At 39.5% G+C, this 16,990-nt stretch overlaps 1 long non-coding RNA gene across 1 annotated transcript; it reads left to right on the top strand.

The window, feature by feature from the left end:
- The first annotated feature begins 16,191 nt into the window (after positions 1 to 16,191).
- Positions 16,192 to 16,777, top strand: LOC127536699 (uncharacterized). Its single transcript, XR_007945792.1, has 2 exons — positions 16,192 to 16,423; positions 16,580 to 16,777. It is a non-coding gene; the product is annotated as an uncharacterized LOC127536699 (long non-coding RNA).
- The last annotated feature ends 213 nt before the right edge of the window (positions 16,778 to 16,990 follow it).

The following is a 16,990-nucleotide window of genomic DNA, read 5'->3' as shown; positions in this document are numbered from 1 at the left end:
TTAGCTGTAAATATAAGGATCAAAACAACACACTTAGACCAACAACTCAGTGAAACAGGTGAATCAAGAAGCAATGGCTGGGAAGTTCCACAGTTCAACAAGAGGTCGAAAGTTTGCCACAACATGGGACCTCGCCTAGTGTTTGTGCTTTGACTGGGAAAGCTCAGATGTCAGCCAGAGTTTAGCTTCTTAAGGACCAGTGAAAATACTGCCTCCTGAAGATTACGTTGGTTGTATGAGGTAGCCGGAGACGTCAGAGGGAGGTCAGTTGCCTTTAAACCACACTGAAAACATTACGTAAACTTTGGGGAGATGCAGGAAAATAGGTGTTTAATTCTCTCCCTATCTAAATAGGTGACTGCCTAACCATTCAAAGTTTAGCTATCTGTGTCTAGATTGATTTGCAAGTCAGAGAACGTTCCCATCAGCTCTGTGATTGGAGAGGATTCAACTGTGGGAAAAGGAACAGAATCAGAGTCTGTTCTCCTAACGGGGCTGCCAACTCTCACCCACACAGGACTCACACAGCTGACACTTTTAACATGCGATGTAATGGAACACACTTCTATTTTCTCACGCAGCAAATATACTATTTCATGAGTGATTATGATGTAAAAAGAGGACATGAACAGTGCACGGACATACCATACAGAGCAGTCAGCAAGTAATACATGGTGACAGCAGGAAATATCCACACATGTATTGTACTGTAAGGCATTCCCAGACATGCTGCTGTGAGTATTTTCTTCACTAATAATCTTCTGGCAGCAGCATGGCAGCTGTGAAACAGGTGAATCAAGAAGCAATGGCTGGAAAGTTCCACAGTTCAACAAGAGGTCGAAAGTTTGCCACAACATGGGACCTCGCCTAGTGTTTGTGCTTTGACTGGGAAAGCTCAGATGTCAGCCAGAGTTTAGCTTCTTAAGGACCAGTGAAAATACTGCCTCCTGAAGATTACGTTGGTTGTATGAGGTAGCCGGAGACGTCTGAGGGAGGTCAGTTGCCTTAAAACCACACTGAGAACATGACGTAAACTTTGGGGAGATGCGGGAAAATAGGTGTTTAATTCTCTCCTTAATGCTGTTCCTGAAAATGCTTCATCTGTTTATATTGACCACTGCAACCACTTCCCTTCCCACCTACTCCCACGATGTGTGTGTTCCATTTCTGGTGACCTTCTGATGAACTTTTTTGCACCAAATTATGAATTATGCCTGTTATGCATTATTTCATGGTGGAAATATCTTTATCTGAGAATGTGAATAACATAAAATTAATTTACCAGGTGACAATATTTCCTGTGTCACAAAATGTATAGAACTATAATGCAGTAAAGCTTTGGGACATTCTCTAATGCTTTCAGTTTCACATTTTCATATTTGTTTGAATTAATTTTTGAATCCACATGAAAAGATGCAGTGTCGAATAAAAGAAAGTCAGTCCCTGTCAGAGGAATGCAAGTCCTCTGGCTATTTCATTTATTTATAGGGGGGACAAATGTATGTTCTGCATACTGTCTTGAGAGGGATGTATCCAATGTTTCTCCCATGCAAAAAATAAGCTGTCTAGAAGAACTATATTTACTCTAGAGCCTACTTTGGTTTGTCACTTCAACACGGAGGTGCCAGACTTCTGATTGTTGTGCAACGATACTATGAACATTTGTTGCAACAAAAACCAGTTCTTTTTCCATCTTGATGAATAACAGCTGAGAAATGTGTCCTGCATGTCAGCCATGAGTTGCTTCACTTTCATATTGTTAAAAACTTCATGCTTCTCATTATCGCTAAATCCTGCAGTATATTTTCTGATCCTCTCAGCATCCAAATCCCAAAGGTGTCCTCTTGTACAAATATTTAGAGAACTGATACAAACAAAAACATCAACAAAAGTATTGAAACACCTAAAGTACACCAGTCCATCATAGAAAATATGTATATTTATCACCTAATATACCTTTAAAGCTTAGTATGAAATAATTAGCAGGAGTACATGGAGATAAGTCAGCTAGCATTAGTGACGCTACTAACATTTTTCATCATTGTATGACATAGTTATATACACTCGGTTAACAGTTTATTATCTAGAAACCAAATGCAGTTTTTGGTTTCATTCTAATGCTATACGGTTCAACGTCATAAATGGAAGCCTTCAAAACGACCACAAAGTTGAATCAACAACCCTTAATGAAGGCAGGCTGTATGACAGAGCTTTTGTATTCAGCTGTGATAGTTTTAGCTATTTATGTCTTAGCAAACAAGAGTATGTCTTGAAACAAATGCAGATTTCCAATACTATAGGAAAGCACCTTTAAGCGAGAAATATAATCCAGAACATATCACTTGAGAATCAGAGTACCACAAAGGATTTTTTTGTAAATTGTGGTGTTTTCTTTAACCGTTCATTTAGGGGACACATCACAAACTTTGGCTTTAAGTTTATTACCTTTGCAGCAAGAGGCTGTTGCAGGATTGTAAGGTTGATCTCCGCAGCAGGACAACCCAGCCCCATTATGAAGCTGATTCCCACAGCAAACAGCCTCGCGGCTGTCATACGCTATTCCATGACAGCTTTTCCTGTAAAATATGCAACATATCTCTGACTGTTATGCTCACATCCATTGGTATTTTGTAGACAACACAGTAAACAAGTTGAAAATAGGCTAGTTACTTTATACATAGATGCATCGTCCTGACAGACCTATACATATTTTACACTTCTACTACTCCTTTGTAATACTGCCCTCTAATGGATTTGTGTGAAAACATAATACATGAATGCAGAGTATAGCTCAATGCATGTGCATTCCTCCATCCCTCTGTGCAAGTTAACCAAAACTGAACTAAAACTGATCAACCGATCAAGTATTAAAGTCCCTCTCCAATCAACAATGTGTCTTAATCAGTGTTTCTTCTCTCGCATGCTCGGTGTGACAATACAAAATGATACTCAGAGTTTGATGTGAGAAATTGAAATGTTTTGTTTAGCTTTCTTCAAATATGAATCTAAGATTTGTCATTGTCAGCAGGATTTGTGAAGGTAACTAAGTCAACTAGGTCAATCCTGGTCCAAGAGACAGCTACACAACTGTAATGTACAAACATTACTCAATGGCAACACAAGCACAGATTTATTTATTTATTGAGTATTGAACTCAACCCAACATGGACATTTTAAACTGTTACTATTCCTGTAGTTACTTCCTGTACATCCAACACAAAGCTTTCATTGATGTTGAGAAACTCTGCATTAAGCATCAAAGTTTTTTTTTAAAAAGTCTTTATATGTTCACTGAGTCTGTGATTTTCAACAAGAGAAGAGGTGTAAATGTGAGACTGTCCTCACAGAAAAAATGACCACATAGGTTGTCTGTACACGCCCTTATTATGACCAAGTGTTGTGTTTTGACGTTAAGCGACCTCTAGCGGTTGAGTAAATATCGACACTTCGGTGTCTCAGCTGAAACGTCACCATGAACAAACTTTGACCAAACACTAACCCTAACCATAACCATAACCATAACCCTAAACCCGTCTTGCAAAAGTGAGGGAAAAGCCATTTCGTGAGGGAAAAGCCGTTTCGCGAATTAAATCCCGTAATGCCTTCCTTTTCCCTGTAGGGGCGCTAACCTAAATACGCTCTCATGGGTCGTATTCAGGGGCACGTTACATACGACCTGTGTGGTCGTATGAGTTTGAGGACATGTTGGTAAATGTGGTTTAGAAATCATGAATACGATCTGAAAATAAACTTAAAATGGTGGTGCATGAGACTTGCATTCTCTGTTCTGCCTTACCAAACAGATCATTACCATCTCTTAGTCATTTTGATTCTACAACATGAATTTCACATATGTTGCAATCTCCCTGTCTACAAATAACAGACGATGTAGATCTTGGCAGTTCCAAAATCAATTTTACCAAAAAATGCACCCCCCTTTTGCATTTCTGTTCAGACACTTGGGGATCAGAGCAGTTAACTACATGTAACTACTAACATATAGCACTGATTTTGACTGAAAAAATCAATAGATGCAAAATCCAAAGTCTCTGCCAAATAATGCATCGCCACTTTCAAGTTTTTCTACTGTCATGAGTCATCTGGCAAAGAACACAGATTTTATGGTCAATTTGCAGTGAATTGCAGCCATTTAACACTAAATTAAACCAAGAAATGAATGGTAATGAAAGTGACTCACTCTGGGGATTCACCCAAACTGAAACATTCTGTTTTTGAAGAATAGGCTTAAAACTTAAAGCTTTCCTCTTTGACAGAGTTTACATTTAAACTGGCTCAGGGTCAGTGGTGCAGTCCCTTTATTCTGTTACAGGTCTGGATTGCTGGAGGACTCTACACTTTTTATTACATTGCATGTCATAAATTTTGACACAGTTTTGTTAAAAACACAGTTTGTGTTTTGTTGTCTCCACTGGTATCTCTGGATCTGGAGATGCACATTTCTGATCTGCAGTTGCTGGTTTCACCAAGCAAACAAGTCTTTCTTGTTTTCTTTGGCATCCTTTGTATGTTCTCTATCTACTACCCTGTTCTCTTTCCTCTTGACTCTCACCCTTATATTACCAGTTGATGCAGATGGCTGCCCTGCCTAAGCCTGGTACTGCCAGAGGCTTTTTTCTTCATTTTTGAGCTTTGTGTGATTTGAGGATCTGACAGTATCTCATTTTTGAAACCTGGGTGATGATCCAAAAGTTACAAACATAAATGAACCTCCAGCTTTGACCCACTTGTGGCACTAAACTGCTTGAGGCACAGACATGGTACTTTGTGAACAGAATCAGGGGACTGTGCCAAGTTAATGTGCCAAATTTCTTCTTTTTTTCTTAACCATTCGTTTACAGAGTTTGCAGTTGACTCCAATGGCATTAGAAGAAAAGGCAGAAGATGAGGCAGTTCAGGCACCAAAAAAAATTAAGGGAGGAATCAAATGGTGCCATTGGCAAATTGCATTTTATCAACTATAGCTTAATATAATAACTATTGATCAGGAACAGACAAGAATTTATGTTCAGACAACATGTACCAGCAATGCTCTTCGTCTAAAAACTAAATGACTTTGGATGGCTTATCATCACTGATGAACCCAACAAAAAATATTGGTTGTTTTTAAATGAAGCTGCATCATTTGAAGCCATACATTGCTTTAGAAATCATTAACCTACAACATCCGTTAGACTAGTTTGTGTTCTAGCCAGGAACGATTGCCTCACATCCTTAGCCCTAAGCAACCGAGTGGGGTCATATTTTTATATCTTTTATCCAAAAAATGTTTCCTGCCATGAATTTGTCAATCTACTTGTCCTACAGCCGCTCATAGTTTTTTTGTAGAGATCGGCCAACTGGTGGAATGGAATGGAAACTTGTCTGGGGTCAATTATGACCCCAGAAAGATGTATTGGTTTTTCACTATTGTCGGCTTTGGTTTTATTTATTTATTTCTACCTCGAATCGCTATATTTTAGGGTTTTGCAGTGCACTATGACTGGCAGACCTACATTTTTAGCCCCAGCTGCCCCTGGCAGACTGACAGAAGAGTTGCTGCCAATCCACACCTACAGCCCCTCCAACCACCATCAACATTACACATTACACATTCATACACCAGTATAAGTGGCAGCACTAGAGACAAGGTGGGTAAAGTGTTTTACACAACAGCCCATAACTAGGACAGAGTGGGAATCGAACCGCCGAGTCTTTGATGATAGGACGAACCGCTCTGAGCCACAGCCGCCCCTAATCTAAATACTTCTCTGGATGTTACATTGCATACATACAGACAAGATGTTTGTGTAGATTTTGTTTTTGTGTATTTTTGATTTACTATTGAGGAAACAAAAGGACAAAAGTTTTAAAAGAAGTGGCAGACAAAGTGTATCTAAATAAATGTTAGTGTGTTCTTACAATGCGTCATATGGTTTTACTTTAGCTCTTAGTCAAAAATGATTAAAATCCATGAGTAATTACAGAAGGATATTTTAGAATATCCATCTTAAAATGCAGTGGAGTGGAATAGGTAAGAAAGCACAAAAAGAGGCACTAAAGAAGATGTATTCCTGTGGGGTCATAAACAATGTTCCCTCTAATTTTTCATGAGTCTGAGCGAACACACAAACTCCCTGAGCAGACCGTTGGACCACTGTGAGCAACATCAGACGTGTACACTGTGGTCACGCCAGCATCGCATCCATCCAAGTTACACGGTTTGTTAAAAGAACCAAATTACAGCATTTACATTTCTGTTAAAACACTTTGTCAACAGGAGCCAGTTGAAGGCTGCAGTGATGTTGGTGACATCCCAGCTGACTCAGGCGAAGGCAGGGGACACCCTGGACAGGTCGCCAGTCTGTCAATAAATGCTTATTGAAAACTAAAAAGCATTTAAATAAAACTTGGGAGTTTATTGAGTCACTAAAATACTGTAGTGTCTTCGGCCACATCAGCATGATTATAAGCATAATCTGGTAAATTCACAATCATACTGTAGAAAATCCAGCTTATCTCATCATGATGTCCCTTACTATATGGACTTCACGAGATGATTGGGGATGTAACACTGTGACCTGCTGGTTGGGTCCTCTCTATTCTCATGCTTCTTACGTGTTTGTCTCCTGATGTCATGCTCCTTTACTTAAGCTAGTCCATAAGCAACAGAAAAAACAGTTTTTCTTGTACCTATTGCCAGGGGTTCCAGTCTTCCCACTCACGTCTGTACATTTGCAAACGTTTTTGCTTCTTTGGACGTGGTGGAGTTACGGGTGTAGACATTTCTAAACGCGCAGAGCAGTGCGCAGCAGCGTCTGTAACCAGGCAACCCGCGACAGGACCACAGGATCGGACACACACAGGGAAGCATATATATATATAGAAGACTAGATACGATAGCGCGCTTTAGCAGACGGCTAAGGTGGCTGCACATAAGGACGCCTGTAAATGACGTTGATTAGCTGCGTAAATATGTATGTGAATCATATCATTGGCTGGAGCAGTCAGTCACCGGTCACTCACTGACTCACATTGTAAAATAGCACAGAATGAATTGTTATGCATTTATTTTATTTTCAATTTAGGTTGGATTTTGTTTGTGCGCAGCGCAGATTTTCTGTGCGCTGAGACCATGTCAGCAGTGCGCAATTGCGCACGCGCGCAGTGTAGAGGGAACAGTGGTCATAAATGACCCCCGTCGGTCCTTTTAGTCGCTAAAATAGCTTGGTCGCTTGAGGGATAAACATTCTTCAGACGTCATGTCAGCATCTCACAGAGAGTGTTTTGTTCTCAACAGTCCTGCCTAACTTGTTCCAGTTTCTCGTCATCAGCAGTTTGTTGTGTTACACGGCTTAGTATAGGAAAGGCAACAGGTTCTTTTTGCAGTTTATAATTGTGTGCCAGATAAGGTTCATATTTTATTGTTTGTTTTGATTTTGATGCTATTCATGCAGCTAAGTTCCTTAAACTAAAGTGTTTTTTCATGTTTTCATGTCATGTGTAGGAATATGGAATGTGATGCAAACTCAAAGTGCATTGTTGAGTGATTAGAATTGAGGGTGCACGGGTCACCGATTTTGCACAAGGCAGAAAGAAATATGCCCCTGCAGGAAGTTGAACCTAACCAACAGCGTAACACGTGCCAACCCGGTAGCAGAGGAGTGAAGATGATGAAACTCACCGGAAACAGTCGGAGGATGTGTTGGCCTTCAGGGCAAGCTCTGTCAACAAACACAAGTTTCAAGTAATCAATCAAAGGTAATACATTTGAGCTGCAAATGAATCAATCTGACGACACCCTAGAGTTTTATTCTAAAATAACTTCTTCTCTTACTTATAATTTGTTTGAAAGTCTTACTGTCTCAGTCACTCACATTTGAATTGGAAAAAAACAAAAACTAATTGTGTTAATTGTTGCCTACTTGCCCCTTACTCTGAGTTTTCATCTAATTTCTCAGAGCTCTTAGCTGATTTAGTGCTTAGTACAGATATAGTCATTATAGTGCATGACTTTAATATCCATGTAGACAGTGAGAATGAAAGCCTCAGTTTGATTTAGCTTCCTGTTGGTTGTTTTTTTTCTTGAACTGTAAATGAACCAACTCACTGCTTTAACCACACCCTTGATCTTGTTTTGGCATATGGCATAGGAATTGAACACCTGTTTTTCGACAGAACCCTGTTTTGTCTGATCATCTTTAATAACATTTAAATTTACAATAACACTATGGAGCATTTACCAAGAGGTTCCATGACCACAGACATTAATCTGATAATGCTGAAATTACATTTAAAGAAGTTATTCTATTAGTGTTTATTTTCAAGGTCATAAGCCAACACAACAGAGAGCAGTTCCTCTAGCATTAGTCACACACAGGTGGATAACCCTGGTGATAGGGTGTAACCTTCCTTTATCCAACACTCAGTACTGCTGCCTCTCTGAAAAACAACTGCACATCTTAAAGCAGGCTTGACTGAAAAGGCGGAGGTGTTCCAGTAATTCAGAAGAATTTTGGTAGAGATGACTTCATGACATTCTTTACAAAGTCAAAGTCAGAGAGAGGAAAAAATCCTAAAAATGTTTTTGTTTGCCGTGGCTCTGGAAGCATCCATAGACCCAGACTTCTATTTGAACTGCTTCTCTGCTGTAAATCTCTCAGAGCTCATGTCCATAGTCACTGCATCCCAGCCAGACTGTTCCTGTTCTACAAGGGATTCAAGTGTTTTAGCTATATCCAACCTCCCTCTAATTGCTAAAACTCTAAAAATTTCTGCAAACCGATTATGTGACCATCTGCATAGAAATGGTTTGTTTGAAGAGTGTCTGGCAAGATTTTGAATGCATCAGAGTGCAGAAGGAGCACAGGTGAAGGTCACCAGTGATCTCCTAACAACCTCATTCAGTGGACAAGATTCTCTACTTGTTCTACCGAATCTCAGTGCTGCATTTGACACAGTTGATCACAGCATCTCATTACAAAGATTGAAGAAGTTATTGGGATTAAAGAAACTGCACTAACTGGTCTGAATCATATTCACCAGATAGATTCCAGATTGTTCATGTTAATTATGATTCTTCCACCAACAACAGAGATAATTATGAAATTATGAAGTTCCACAGGTTTCTGTGTTAGGACCAACAAGATGTACTTTGTACATGCTCCCCTTAGACAATACTATGAGGAAGCACTGCATACATTTCCACTGTTATGCAGATAACACCCAGCTATATTTATCCATAAACTCAAATGAAATCAATCTGTTAGTCAAACTCCAGGCAAAAATGTCTGAATGACATGTAATTTCCCTTATTTAAATTCAGACAAGACTAAAGTGGTGGTATTTGGTCCTAATCACCTCAGAAACACACGGTCAAACCACACAGTTACTGTGGATGGCAGTGCCTTGGCCTCCAGTTCTACTGTGAGGACCTTGGACTTATTTTTGACCAGGATATGTTCTTTAAATCATACATAAAGCAAATCTGTAGAGGGGAGTTGTTCTTGCATGGATAAATGCATGGACTGCATTCCACATGCATGCAGTCCATGCATTTATAACTTCGAGGCTTGACTACTGACATTCCTTATTATCAGGATGTCTCAATAATTCTCTTAAATACCTCCAGCTACTATAAAATGCTGCAGCCAGAGTTCTGACAGAAACTTGTAAAAGCAATCATATTTCTCCCAGAATAGCTTCTTTACATTGGCTTCCTGTAAAATTTCAAATAGAATTCAAAATTCTGCTTCTTACATACAAAACTCCCGATGACTGAGCTCCATCTTGACTTGAAGATCTTACTGTTATTTTACTCAACCAGAGCACTTCACTCTCAGACCGCAGCAAAGTGCAGCTAACGCTCTCTCTCTCTTTCTCTCTCTGTCTCTCTTTCTCTCGCTCTCTCTCTCTCTCTCTCTCTCTCTCTCTCTCTCTCTCTCTCTCTCTCTCTCTCTCTCTCTCTCTCTCTCTCTCTCTCTAATGTGGAATCAGCTCCCAGTTTGGGTTCAGGAGGCAGACACCCTCTTTACTATTAAGAGTGGGCTTCAAACTTCCCTCTGTGTTGAAGCTGCTCGGGATCATTTGAGCTGTCCCTCAGTTCTTTTGCTAAAGCTTTAGACTGGGTGAGTTCCAGTGATAGACTGGTCTCCTCTTCTCTGCTCTCCCCTCCTCTCTCTTTCTTCCACATGGTGATATCCCACCATTACATGTCACTAACTTTGTGTTCCACCTGAACCTCTGTGTTTGTTGTCTCTGGAAATGTCTCTGATCTACAGTATCTAGCCTCACCGAGCTCCCTTTGTCAGCTCTCCATCTGCCATCCTGCTACTGGACTTCTCTATTGTGGGGTTCCTGACGAGATTCAGTTTAACCGCTTTGGATCACCAAAGAGCTGGACGACTGAGAATCTACACACGCACACAATCTGGCAAAGGTTTTTGGAGATAAACACTAAGGTTAAAGAATTTGCGTTGGTGGCGTTTTTAGTTTAACCGATGTCGGGGTGGGGGGGGTGCTCCAGGGCGAAGTCAGTTACGCCAGTCCTCTGCCCACACTGCATTCCCTGTGCGTTTCCCTGTTGCGTCAGCATCGCATCCGACAGAGAAAAGAAAAAAAAATAACCCCATGGAAAATAAAATACCAAACCAAACATTCGGCGACCTAGAAGAAGTATTTGCGCATTTTGGAGCCCTCCCGTAGGGCACGACTGAATTTCCACCCCCCTTCCTCCTGCGCCTGTATCCTCTCACCTACCTGGCCTAGGTTTGAAAGCACTGGCTCCTCAGACCAGTATCCACCCATTCACGAGTTCCAAGCACGTACACCATCTTCCTACACTTCTACATTCTCCCCCTTCTTTCAGTAGCACACACACACACGCGCGCACACACACACACACACACGGACGTCTAATTTCACCTAATTTAACTTCTCAGCAAGTACAACGCGCATCTGTACAAGTACATCACAGAAAACAATGCTGGCTGAGGTATTTGGGTAAGAAATAAGTATTTTAACGATTGTTGTGTTTTTTAATCAATTTATGCTGATATCTCCATTTATCTATAATTTATCAAACTTTAGAGTGATTTGTTTCAGGGTTCTTGTTTCCTTCTAATTGTTGCTAAATTATTATTATTATTATTGGACTCGGCGTCACGTACAAGAATTCCAATGTACCTGTGCTGTGATGTACCTGTGCGCATGGTAATAAACTCTATTCTATTCTGGAATCCATACGCTGCCTTGAACTCTGTCGGTCAAGAAAAAATAAAAATAAATAAATAAATAAATCAGCCTTACTCACCACACACAGCCATGAAGCCACAAATCAGCCACCCTGAGGGATAAAAAAACAGAAATGAGAGCTTCGTTATCCTGTCTAAAGAAGTGACTGAAATGAATCAGAATCCCAATCAAAAGGTGCTCCTAATGCATACCCAGTCTGCAAATGACTTTGTCCATCTTGGAGCTCCTTTGGTGCATCTGATACAATCTGAGAAAGAGAGCAACAGTTATAAAGACATTTGCTCAAATTAGCTCCACCTTCCACCGCATACCTAAAGTATGGCATTTATAGGCGTGCAGCCAAAACAGCATCATGACAGGGTGTAAGCCTGAAGCACACGATCAAAACAAAAACCTCCACTGCAAATGCACTGGTCAAATATTTAATACAGTGTGTTTATATGGAAACATGATATTTATGTTTATATTTCTATCAGATGCAGTTTACCAGCAATGTAGGTTTTCAGCACACAAAGTGGGATATGACTCAGCAGGATTTAAAACGAAAGTTTTGTTCTTTGGGGTGTTTTTTGTGTCTGGCAGATGTGACTTTTCCAGTTGACTCCATCACTGATACTTGTAATCTGAATGAGGGGAGGACTGTTGTTAAGAGCAGCTCCTTTTATTTCCCATTCAGATGTCATGTGACGCAACAAACCTCACAGTCTTGTGTTTCTGATTTTTGGACCTTTTTAAAAAATGGTTTTCTTTTGGAAACATTTTCTCACTTTTATCTTTATTCCTAGACTTTTTATTCTGACTGTATTGCGGCTGTCGGACGTTGCTCCTGTGCTGCGTGTTCAGGCCACATGTGGTCCAGTATTGAGTCTGCTGAAAAGAGTTTCTTGGCTCGCCAGGCATTTTTTTCTTCTTCTTTTTCTGCTGTCAATGATGTGTAAACGTGCCAATAGGAGTCTGTTAATGAAGGCACACATTATAGACCTGAGTCACCTTCCTGCATGTCTGCTGCCCTCCACCGCTGAATCTGGCCGAAGCTGATTTATTTCAGCTGTTTGTGCTGAACTGACCGGGAAAAAAAAATCAAGATACCCCAACAGAAACACATTTTCACACATAATAAACTGTAAAGCGTCCCATTTTTCACATACAGACTTATTTGCGTTGTTGAAGCTGGGCAATATTTCCTCAGTGTGGTGTCATTTTCTTTCCTTTTCCCAGTACGTGAGATTTAATTGATTCATTAATCGCTTTATTCTTGATATAAAAAAATACATTTTTCGTCGAAACAATTTGCACTTGTTTCAGCGGTGGTTGAAACATACGGAACTGTCATAAATATATCATTATATTTCACGGGAAACAAATAAATAAAGGCGTCCTTGTCTTTGGCAAAAAAATAGGCATTCGCGGACAAATAAATGTAATCTACAGTATTTTATAAATTGTTTTGACTGTCTTGTATTTTACTTAATTCATTTATTCATTTTAAATGGGGCTAAATTTAAAAGACTTCCTTGTGATTTCGGGAGGCACTGTACTACCTCCGGCGTCGTTTTTTATCCGGTGACTCATAAACCACAAGCATTGTCCGTTCTCGATTGTGTGTGTGTATGTGTACTTTGCTTTCGTTGTGTATTTGTCCCTTGCTGATTTTCTGTCTGTAAATTTTCCAAGAGCTTCATGTTGCGACACGTAAAAATTAGAGTGACTTAAAAATTCCGGGCCTAACGTCTGGAGGAAAGCAGAAACAGCACCATGAATGAAAAGTAAAGTCAAAGTAGGGGAACAAAACAATAAAATCGTTCTTTTAACGATGCATTAATTTTAGTATTATATGATACTTTATTAAATATACTTAGCAGCCGTGGAATAAGTCGATTCTTAACGTATATTAGCTTCATATTATATTACTGATTGTACGCATTTAATGCAGCTGTAATGTCTAATCAGTTCAATCCCGGTTTATTTATTTTGCGCCACGTTACAACATTAGCCATCTCAAGACACTTCAGTTTAAGATCTTACAATAACCAGTTATAGATTGAAATCCGGTAAATCCGATGATTCCGTATATTATCAGCTCTTTGGCAACGTGAGAAAACAAAACAACAAAACAAAACAAACAACAACCGAAAAACTAAATCTGAACCAAGATCAGGGATCCATCTAGTTCCAGTGGTTAGAGCTGATGTTTGGAGCCACAAAAAAATCTACTTGAATAATCCGTCCATTCTCTTTACGCCGTTTTATCCTCACTCGGGTGCTGAAGCCGATCTCAGCTGACTCGGGCGAAGGCAGGGAACACCCTGGACAGGTCGCCAGTCTGTCACAATCAAACTCACATTCACACCTACGGGCAATTTAGAGTAATATTTTTGGACTGTGGGAGGAAGCCGGAGTGCCCGGAGAAAACCCACGCATGCACAGGGAGAACATGCAGACTCCATGCAGAAAGATCCCAGGCCCACCCCGGGATTCGAACCGGTGATCTTTTTGCTGCAAGGTGAAAGTGCTAACCACTACCCACTGTGCAGCCCTAATAATAATAATAATAATAATAATAATAATAATAATAATAATAATAATAATAATAATAATAATAATAATAATAATAATAATAATAATAATAATATATGGGTCCCCCTTATACCTTATACCTTAGTGTTCACCTCAACAACAAACTGGACCACCTGCTGAGGAGACTGAGGTCCTTTGGAGTGTGCAGGACTCTGCTCCGGACATTCTATGACTCCGTGGTAGCATCTGTTATTTTCTATGCAGTGGTCTGTTGGGGAGCAGGGAGCACTGAAAGGGACAGAAAGAGACTGAACAGACTGGTGAGGAGGGCCGGTTCTGTGCTGGACTGTTCCCTGGACTCCATAGAGGAGGTGGGAGAGAGGAGGATGTTGGCAAAGCTCACATCCAGCATGGACAATCCCTCTCACCCACTGCATGACACTGTGGAGTCTCTAAGTAGCTTCTTCAGCAGCAGACTGAGACACCCACCCTGCAAAAAGGAGCGCTATTGCAAGTCATTCATTCCATATAAGACTTTATAACATCAGCATCACTGGCTGATGTTAACATAAACTGGACTTTATCACATCATCCTTTATCACATATTCTGCACAGTTCTTGCACTATTTGAATTTTCTTGTACTTCACATCATTCCATAAGCCACTTTTTCCACCCTTCACTCTTGTGCATATTGTAAATATTATTATGACTATAACTATATTGTTGTTTGTTGTTGCTCTTATTGTATGCTCTAACATGGGAAATTTCCTCTGACATGGGAGTAATAAAAGATTATCTTATCTTATCTTATCTTATCTTATCTTATCTTATCTTATCTTATCTTATCTTATCTTATCTTATCTTAGGTGGTCAAAAATGCTCTTCTGAACCATTGGATCTGGAACAGAGGAGTTGGCAGTGTATCCCCTGGGTGCTCTGGGTAGTACTGTGGGGTCTCTGGGAATAAATCTTGTTCTGCTGCAGCTTGTTGATGCTTGATTATAATGAGGTCTAGGAAGTTTGGAGGTCAAATCAGAGTCTTGGGGGGTATTCCACGAAGCTGGCTTAGGTCTAAGCCTGGCTTATTTCGGTCAGCTTCGCTAACTTTAATGAGAGTTTTGTTCCACCAACAAGGCTTTGGGCTAGCCTGGCTTGGTAACCATGGTAACTCAGCCAGAGCGACAAGCCTGGTCCGGGGCAGGCTAACAGTCAAGCTTACTTTAGCCCCATGTCAGAGAAGGTTCTAACGAGCCTCAGAAAGACGCCTGTGAACCGCATGTTACACATTAAATTCATCTTGATCTGTAATCAATGATGTTCTTGTTCGGTGACATACATTGGGACCTTTTTTAAATAACGCCGGAATAACCGTGAATCAAACTATATCATATTACACTACACATCTTGTCACAGTACACAACTGTGGATCAGTGGTTAGCGCGTCGATTAGATGTGGTTTTACTTTTCATTGCGCCGTGGGTTCGAATCCACCAGCGGTAAGTACTTGGAAATAACTGATTTTCTTTCTTCTGTCACCCTCAAAGTGCAGTCAACACATAACAGGAATAGGCACAGATTGTCTTAAAATAAGCAGGACACAACAGCCACAGTTTTCCATAAAGAATACCTTCCTTTTACCAGCGGTCCAATCTGATCATGATGATAATCCATAGGTGATGCCAAATGATGAGATAACTATTTTGTGTACAAGCTCATTTGTGTCTTCTCCCTTATTTAAATGTAATATAATACAATAAGAATGGTGAAGATCTTTCAGGTCTTCACCATTCTTGAAAGATCACTGAAAGATCTTCACCATTCTTGAGCCTCTCCGCGACTCTGTGGACGGTCATCCGGCTGATGTTCAGCTGCTTGGCTCTGTCAGACTTGTTGTGGCCAGCATGAAGGAGAGCAGATATCTCAACTCTTTTGACTTACATCTTGATACAACTTCACCGGAGAAAAAATTGTATTAAGGACACCTGACTATAAGGTAGAACTTTCAGTTTATTTAATGGAATTTTTCACTCCGACATGTAAACGTCTCTGAAGATCATGAAACCGTGTAACAGAACTTTTGCAAAGCCCGGTATATATGTATATATATATATATACATATATACATATATATGGCATGCCGTTTAGGAAATTATATATATAATGAAAGTCGATATATATATAATGAAACTTGATATATATATAATGAAAGTCGATATATATATAATGAAACTTGATATATATATAATGAAACTTGATATATATATAATGAAATTTGATATATATATAATGAAACTTGATATATATATATAATGAAACTTGATATATATATAATGAAAGTCGATATATATATATAATGAAACTTGATATATATATATAATGAAAGTTGATATATATATAATGAAAGTCGATATATATATATAATGAAAGTTGATATATATATAATGAAAGTCGGAATATAGAATGTTCAGATTTTCATTCCATCTATTCAAAGTTTCATTCCATATATTCAGACTTTTTCCTACTGAGCCCTGGAAGAACATGGCAAACAAAAACAGGAACCTTATTGGACATTTGCTCTTCAGATGAGCTCTTCTGTGATTATCTATCTGTCTTCATGGTTGTCACAGGGAACGGCGACTACGTTTGAGAAAACAGGTAATTTTTAGAGATGTTTTGATTCTGAACACTGAACGTGTTAGCATTAGCTTAGCTACTTAGCTTCGACTACATTTGCATCCCTACATAGCTTAAAGGTTAAACACATGCACCATATGTTGATGATAATGATAATATCTATGTTTATCTTTATAGCTGGTCTTAAGGCTAATTACGAGGCAGAGGTCAGCTGCTGCCTGGACACATCCATGATCACGCCACTGGTGGGACACAATTGCACTGGATTTCAGCTGAAGGCTGCTGTTCTGTCCAAACTGAGACATTTTTATTGTGACATACCCTCCACTGTTGTTAGCTTTTGATTCAATAAATTTTTTTGAGATGAGGAAATCACTATTGCATGTTTCTAGATAAATACCCTACTTTTATGATATATCACTACAGCATGCACTTTTTATATTTTCCATCAATTTCACCCAAAAGTTGAATAACTATTTGTGAGCAGTGTATGTAGACACATAATAGAAGCACATTTCAATAATATATCTGCTGCAGTAGTGCAGTTTATCTACCTAGATTGGTGTAACAGTAAAAAAAAAACATATG

The sequence above is a fragment of the Acanthochromis polyacanthus genome, chromosome 13 (genome assembly GCF_021347895.1).
Source record: "Acanthochromis polyacanthus isolate Apoly-LR-REF ecotype Palm Island chromosome 13, KAUST_Apoly_ChrSc, whole genome shotgun sequence".
Classification (NCBI taxonomy): Eukaryota; Metazoa; Chordata; class Actinopteri; family Pomacentridae; genus Acanthochromis; species Acanthochromis polyacanthus.
Note: the sequence above shows the minus strand (reverse complement) of the source record. Positions and strands in the feature narration are given on the sequence as shown.